The sequence below is a fragment of the Triticum dicoccoides genome, chromosome 3B, assembly GCF_002162155.2.
Source record: "Triticum dicoccoides isolate Atlit2015 ecotype Zavitan chromosome 3B, WEW_v2.0, whole genome shotgun sequence".
Taxonomy (NCBI): Eukaryota; Viridiplantae; Streptophyta; class Magnoliopsida; order Poales; family Poaceae; genus Triticum; species Triticum dicoccoides.
Window position 1 is genome coordinate 493,236,186 of NC_041385.1, and position 8,486 is coordinate 493,244,671.

General features: G+C 43.2%; 1 long non-coding RNA gene across 1 annotated transcript; it reads left to right on the forward strand.

The window, feature by feature from the left end:
- The first annotated feature begins 579 nt into the window (after window positions 1-579).
- LOC119276719 lies at window positions 580-3,360 on the forward strand. Its single transcript, XR_005136770.1, has 3 exons — window positions 580-968; window positions 1,505-2,197; window positions 2,367-3,360. It is a non-coding gene; the product is annotated as an uncharacterized LOC119276719 (long non-coding RNA).
- Window positions 3,361-8,486: the final 5,126 nt, after the last annotated feature.

Sequence of the window (8,486 nt, forward strand, 5' to 3'; positions counted from 1 at the left end):
TCACGGAAGTGTCCACTTCCATGACGATAAATTGCGCGTCACAGAAGTGCTTTCGTCAAGGGTGATCAACACGTGGCATCCACCGTAACGGAACGCCATTAAGCTATCAGGTCGGATTTTGGATCCGATAACCCGTTAACAGCCCCGATCAATGGGGATTTTACATGTGTAAAATCATCATTGGCTGGAGCAAACACGTGTCGGCTCATCATTGGGACAGATAGGGATGGCAATTTTATCCACGGACATGGATACCCGCGGATACCCAACCCGGATGGGTAGGGTTTGAGTACATTTGTACGTCCATGGTAGCACCCGAACCCGGCCCAATTATTCATGGGTAGGGCATGGATATAATTATGTATCCGTGGATATACCCGAACCCGACCCGATAGTATGACATGGGGCAAAATTCAATGATCCACAATGTCCCACCTTCTAATCATTTTTTTCTTCTTTATAGAAATGATAAATGAATTGTGTAATCCCTCCGAACCGTAATTTACCCCAGCGCCGCTTCACATTCTTTTTTTAACTGGCTCATTCCTGTATCTCCTCGTTAAACAACCCGTCATCAAGCAGCGCCCCCCGTCCCCTCGACTTGCTTCTCCCGCATCCATAGGAACAGCCGTCGGCGCCGCCAGCCCTCACCACTACTTATGGAGCAGCCCTTCAACAGCCAACGCCACCACTGGACAGTGGCAGCCCAACGCCCCAGCTCCACATATCCCCTCGACCCCTCCTTCTCTGCTTCTCCACGCATGCACGGGAACGACGGCGGGCCGGCGGCGGCGGGCCGGCGCAAGGTTTTGAGCTGCGATGCAAAGCGGCGCGACGTGCAATAGCGCTGCTGCGCGCAGGGCCAGGAGCATGACAGCACGGGTGTCCTAGGAGGCAGCCGCAGACCACAACGAGGAGCCTGACCGTGCTGAGGAGGTGACGGCCAGACCAAACAGTCGATGCTCAGGGTAATGACCTTTTGTTCTATCAATCCCTCTCTTGTATGTCTAGTGTATCTGTACGTGGGTGTGCATCTTGTCTTGTTCGTGAATTTTTCCAAAGTACTCTTGTACGTCCGTTTACTGTAGCAATTGGAGCAGAGTCAGCAGACTACTCTTGTACTTCAGTTTCAGTGTCCAGTACCAGTTTCTGCAGATTACTCTTGTACATCAGTAGCAATTATGACTAGTTACTAATTTGTTCACATTCATATTTGGCACACGGCATGATCTGTAGTCCGTAGATAGGCATGTTAATTAGTAAATTATGTATTACCACATCAGTGAATTTCAATCTGACATGTAATCTTGGCAGGTCTACCTTATTCCCTAAAAGAATAAAGATAGAAAAAACAATTTAGGTTGGTAGTTACCATTCACTACAACTGAGAGATCACGGTTTTTCCAAATATGTACAATATTTTTTTGACCGAATATAGTCTAGATATTATGTACCTTTTCTCACTTTAACTGAATCTGAAGACTCTGTTTTTTCGCATGTATAGACCAATAGCTTCTCAAGGCCCTGTTGTGGTTAGCCCTACAAATTTTAACTCAGCTGGTAGCCCAACATCTAACGCTCAAGCTACTGGTGTTGTGGGAGCATCGCAAGGTCAGGCTAGCAATAAAAGAAAGCTCACGTCAATTGTATGGGAAGGTAATTTTGAGAAAAAATTAATTGATGGAGAATGGAAGGCTGAGTGCATGTATTGTCATAAACTTCTTACTGCAAAAGGAACCAGTGGCACTTCACATTTGAAGAGTCACATGAGCTCTTGTGGTGCTAGGCATGCACCAATAGGGCCAAAGCAACAAAAATTAAGGCTCACAAAGGTTGATAATGGAAAAGCCAATTTGGAGAATACTATTTTTGATCAAGATGTTGCCAGGAAAGAGCTTGCACTAATGATTTGTGTTCATGAGTACCCTCTGTCTATGGTTGATCATTCGGGTTTTAGGAAATTTTGTTCTACATTATAACCAATGTTCAGAATGGTATCGAGGAATACTATTAGAAATGATATTCTGGATATGTATGCAACCGAGAAGGATAATATGGTGAAATATTTTGCTAACTTCAAAAATCGAGTTGCCATCACTACAGACATGTGGACTGCAAAACATCAGAAGAGAGGTTACATGGTAGTCACCGCACACTTCATTGATGAATTTTGGCAACTAAATAGTATTATCTTGAGGTAAATACCCATTCTTTTTCAAATCCTTACAAATATAAAATGCATGTTCATTTCACCATTTTTAGTCTGAGATATTGTATTTAATTAGTGTGTCAAACTATCAATCTGAAATGTTTGCTTTGCTTATGTACTGGGTTTGTTTATGTGCCTTGCCCACATAATGTTGCAGTCATATGTCAAGCACTGCGCGAGTCCCTTGTTGAGTGGCATCTCGAGAGGAAGATATCGACGGTGACTCTGGATAATTGCACACCAAATGATAAAGCTATGGAACATTTGCCAGACATGTTGGATTCTGATTCTCTTATATTGGAGGATAAATATTTGCGTATGCGTTGCGCTGCACACATACTTAATTTGATTGTGAAAGATGGTATGGATGTCATGGAGGAGGGTATAGAGCGGGTTCGTGATAGTGTTGGATTTTGGTCTGTTACTCCAAAGAGGCATGAGAAATTTGGAAAAATGGCACGAACTCTAAACATTGAATACAAGACAAGGTTGGCTCTTGATTGTAAAACAAGATGGAATTCGACCTACACAATGCTAAACATTGCATTAGAATACATAGAGGTTTTTGAAAAACTAAAGGGTTGTGAGAAATTATTTAGTTGCTGTCCAACCAAAGATGATTGGAAGGTTGCTAAGGAACTTTGTGATAGGCTAAAAAATTTGTATGATGTCACAGAGGCATTTTCTGGCACTAAATATGTCACTGCAAATCTATTCTTTCCTAAAATATGTGGCATTCAGTTGGCAATACAGAAATGGGCTACTAGTACTAATGAGATTGTGCAAAAGATGTCTGAGGGAATGAAACTGAAGTTTGACAAATATTGGAAAGATGTACATGGTCTGATGTCTGTTGCGACTGTTCTTGACCCAAGGTATAAGCTTCATATGCTGCAAGCTCTTTTTGGTTCTCTTTATGGAATGGAATATGCAGATGTGAAAGTTGCTGAAATAAGGAACTTAATGGCTGATTTGTTGGATGTATATCGAGAAGATGATGAGGCCACGACTACATCAAAGGTTGTTAGCATGGCTGATGCACAAGTTGCTGGAATAGATGATCCTAACAGTGATTCTGAGCTAGAGGGAGACCTAAATCAATGTAGCTCCCTAGTGGAGGAGTCAGAGAATATGCCATATCTTATTCACCCATCAAGGTGCTTGCTCTAACTTTCCAAGGTTATATTGGTCGCACATATCTTGTAACTGATGCTTTGCATTGCTTCTACTTTGTTGAATTGCCATTAGCTTAGTTTACACATCGTGTATGTGAATACCGCCTGCCTATCCATTTTTAGTACATATTCCATCTGTCATCATATCATATTTATCCATTCAAATGTTGTTCTTGTGTATCAGATGTTCAAAAGGAAGAGGGCGATTGCTGATCGTGGAGGAGCACAAGCAAAGTATTTGAAAAATGTAGTGGCACCTAATAAATCAAATAGTCCATTAGGTGTAGTTGCAATATCACCTGACCCACAAAACACCCCAACTCTAGCAGACTCTAGCCCTATTACACTGGTCATTTCTGATGCCCCAACTCAGCAAATCCCAACTGTAGCAAACAGTATGATTATGTCAATTGACATAGCACCAGCTCTATGACGGAAAACTCCCATTCCAGCAAAGAGTACACCAAATCCAGTTGCCAAACCCCTTTTCGAACCAGAGAGAGCCCCAATTGCAGCAAATAGGACCTATGTTCCATTTCTTCCCAGTTTAGAAGACGAAGCTTATATTGTTGTCAGGAACTTTGTGCGCATTATTCTTTCATGGAAAGATTATACCGCAGACATAGAACAATTTCCAGTCTTCCTCCGCAACTTACGCGTAAGTAATGTACTAATGTTATTCATGGTCATTACTGCATATGTTTCTGCTGACAGAAGACACAAGATTTCATTCTTTTAAATAGGCGAGGAGCAAACTGGATTGTGAAGACGAGCAAGGGTTGGTTGCGCTCTTCAAGCACTGTTGATGAAGTATTGTTCCTACTTGAGGCAAGCGCACTTTGATGGCAAGCCTCTAATCGAAATTTCAGTAAAGTCTCCGGTGCTACATTTATCCGACAGTGACTGGAATAATCTTGTTACACATTGGTCTCGACTGCAGCGTAAGGTACTGTCTATGATATCACATCACAATTTGAACTACATTTTTGCATTTGCCTTAACGTCTCACTTGTATGAAAACTGATAGCAGAAGAACATTCATTCTCAAGGGACCACAGAATCTCGCAACTATACGGCACACTGCATTGCTCTTGTGAGTACCTCTTGCCCTGTACGACCATACTTACTTTCATAGTTGTTTGATTATGTAGCATCACTGCACATGTTAGCCTCGTTATCGTCCATTTGGTGGATATTATAAGATTTGTATGGACCCTTACATAAATTTAGAATCAACCCAATGCTTTTGAAGAGGTTTAGCTCTGTAGTCCTCTTGTAAGGACTGAACGTTGTCTATCATTGTACTTACATTAACAGCTACTCCCTCCGTCCCATAATATAAGAATGTTTTGTACAGTACACCAGTGTTCAAAACACTCTTGTATTATGGGAAGAGGGATTGGTTCATTGTGTAGCATTCTGCATCTTATCTCCCTCGCCCACCATTTACTAAAAAAGATCATATATATATTTAATCTTACCAACAAGTAGAATACATAGACAATGCCAGTGCAGAAGTGTAGCCATTGCTCTTGTCAGTACATTTTGTCCTGTAACGCTTGTACTTCCAGGGATTGGTAGTTGATTATGTAGCATCAATATGCATCTTATCTTCATTATCCTCTATCCCTTCCAGTATTATCATATCTATAATTACTCTCTACAAAATGTAGAGTACATGCAATGCTTATGAAGAAGATTATGTGCTGAAATTCTTGAGTTATCCTTCCCTTGACATGGAGAAGGGCATTATAAAGCTGGTGTTAACTGTTAATGTAAGTCAGTCCTTCTAAAGCCTTTATCCTCAACTTCTGTTTAATTTGCGCATACTCCCTATCATTTATTGCTGTTTAGTTTGCTGTTTCTATCAAAATGCATGCTCGCAAGAACCGTAAGTTCCAATTTTTACTTGTAAAACCAAATTCCTTATTCATACCATGCATATTACTCAATACTCCCTATATGTATGCTTGTTTTTGTGGATCTATAAGCCAGTGTGTGGTGAAGCAGCCCACGTTTGCACCTTGTCATCTCCTGTTTTATCTTACTGATGTGGCTGATGATATAAACAACATGCCATGCACATTAACCAAAATAGATACAATGATTTTCTTTGCCCTTCATCTATGCATGTTATGTTGACATGGTAATCCAGTAGTGTGGTGAAACTCCCCGCATTATGAAAAATGCCAAATTATGCTATTGATATTTTGAAGTTACTCTTTATTTTCTAATTTGAAATTGGATGGAATTGACAGCACAGTTATCATGTTTGTTTATACATGTGCAAAACATGTCATCTCTTTGCTTTGTTTCAGGGTGATATGCCTGATGGCATGCACAAATCTGCTGAAGGCTGTGAGACGAACCCAATATATATTGCAGCAAAGAAGGCAAAACATCTTGAAGATAGCGAGACAACCCCAAAGTCTTGTCTTGATGCAGTGTTCAAGTTACTTGACTAGCAGTCAGACAAGCTCACAGAATTCATTGTCTGAATCAGTTTGACTTCTTCAGTCCCAAGTTCTAGCAGAAAGGCATTCTGCAACTCAACTTCGACTTGAAGTCCTATCTCTAAGAAAGATTGCGGAGAACACAAATGAGAACCTCATCGCTAAACATCTACACCTAGAGAAGCTATGATCGACATGCTAGGCCAGTCTCACAGGCTTGCGCAGTAGTTCCCCCGCAAGGCTAACCTTTCTTCAACTGTCTTGGAAGTGGTCTTGGTTCAGTATTGTTTTGTTACGCTGCAATGGTGCCCAGTTTTTGTAATCTGCTTCTTCGTTGCGCTTTATGATCACTGGTGGCGAACTTCAATGCCCAGTGGATGTAATATACCATAAATCATTTATTGTATAGTATAGGTTTATTCTTAGTTACTATGCCATAATTTCTTTATTGTATAGAGTAGGTTTGTTCTTAATTCCTACTAGTCACTGCCATCATTTGCTATCTGAAAAAAAATCAGATGTAGTCGACCGGGCTAAAACATTCGCCTCTAACGGGCCTGGTTTTTAGCGGGCCACAATTGGGCTGGCCTGCATCTTTCTTGGGCCCGAATGATTGGGGCCTTCACACTTTGCGCCAGGCCCACAACTTACACCGACCTATATTTTAGTTGGGCCTTTTGTGGACCCAGTTCTTAGTTTGACCCAGGTAGCGTTGGGCCATTAACAGACTGAATATTGTGGCATGTTATGGCCCAGATGAAACCATGGGCCTTTAGCAGGCCGAAATGCATGTTGGGCCTCAATTTTCACTAGTCATCGATGGGCCTTCAGCAGGCTGAAATGCATACCGGGCCTTTTTGGGCCCAATTATATCACGGGTCGTTACCAGGCCGAAACATATCTCGGGCCTTAGTTGGCCCACTGATACCATGGGTCTTTAAGAGGCCGAAAGCTTAGTACAGGCATCAACGGGCCGAATTATGCGACAGGCCTTTAACAGGCCCAAAGTCACGTTGGGCTTAACTGTTGCCACCTTTATCACGGGTCGTTAGTGGGCCCGATGTCCCGTCGGACCATATATGGCCCATGGGTAGCACGGGCCATTCCCAGGCCGAAAGTCACACCGGGCTGAAATGGGCCCATGTCCACCTCGGGCCTCTAACAGGCCGAAAGTCATTGGGCTGTAATTGGGCCCAAATGTTGGGCGAACAATTAACGGGCCAGATCTGGCTTCGGGCCGTAAATGGGCCCAAATATTGGGCGAAATATTAATGATCTAGATCTGGCTTCGGGCCATAAATGGGCCTTTATTAAGCAGGACGTTATTGGGCTGGCCCACAAGTACCTGAGTAAGTACTACAGGCCTTTGACTGGGCCGGCCTTTTTAACCTATATGGGCCTCTATTGGGCCCAGCCACGTGTCGACGTATCATAGGCATGTCTCCTTCAATGGACGGGCGACATCTGGCCCACTGATGAGTGACGAGCTGACAGGTGTTCCCTCCGGCCAATCAGAATTTTACACGTGGAAATTTCCCATTGGTCCCGGCTGTTAATGGGTTATCGGATCCAAAACCGGACCCGATAGCTTAACGACGTTCCGTTACGGTGGATGCCACGTGTCGGTCACCCTTGACGAAAGCACTTCTGTGACGCGCGATTTATCGTCATGGAAGTGGACACTTCCATGGTGATAATTTTGGTAATGTCATGGAACACTTCTACAACAGCACAGGTATGACTATCTTGATTCTTTCATAAAATCGTCATGGATGTACATGCATGACAGAAAACGTGACCTACTGTGACAAACACGTATCATCACGGAAGTGTATTTTTTTTGTAGTGTTTTCGACACACACCGATCGATAAACCTCTCCAGCGATGTCTGCCTACAACATGCACACGCACCTTCAATCTCCTCCTTTATGTGTCCTTGCCTCGTGTCTCTCATACGGTCCCACACACATGTAAACTCTTGCCCCTCTTTTCATCGATCTCACAACCGCACACTCCTCCCCCTATCTAGCTAGTAGATGGGCCTCTCGCACCACCTCCTAGCTCCATTCTCTCTGTCTATCCGTCTTGCTGGGCCTTATTTGCCTCTAACAAACGGACGTACACCGACCGATCTCCCGCTACACATATAGCTAGCTAGGTCCTTATAACTCATTTTTTTCACGCGTCGATCGATCTATCTCATTAGTTATGTCTCTCCCTTCCTTTGACAAACAACAATTGATCTATTGGTCTAGTTAGGTTTCCTTACCAAACACATGGTTCCCCTTCATCATGCATGGATGCGTCCCGACAGATCTATCACGCACGGGCACACACAGAAACACATCCCCACTCTTATTGATAATATTGCAGTTCCACCCTCAGTTTGTCTAGTAGGCCTCTCCCACCATCTTCGAGAAGCAACTCCATCACCCATCCAGCACTCTACCCCTCTCCCTCCCTCTCTCCTCTCTCTCTCTCTCTCTCTCTCTCTCTCTCTCTGTGTGTGTGTGTGTGTGTCCCATCTTATTTCCCGTCCTTCAGTTATGTATGGATGTCGACCGATCTCCCTCAAGACATAGCTGGGTCTCTCCTTCTCAACACATATACGAGTCGTTCTACCTCTATAGTTAGGCCTCTGCCTACCCC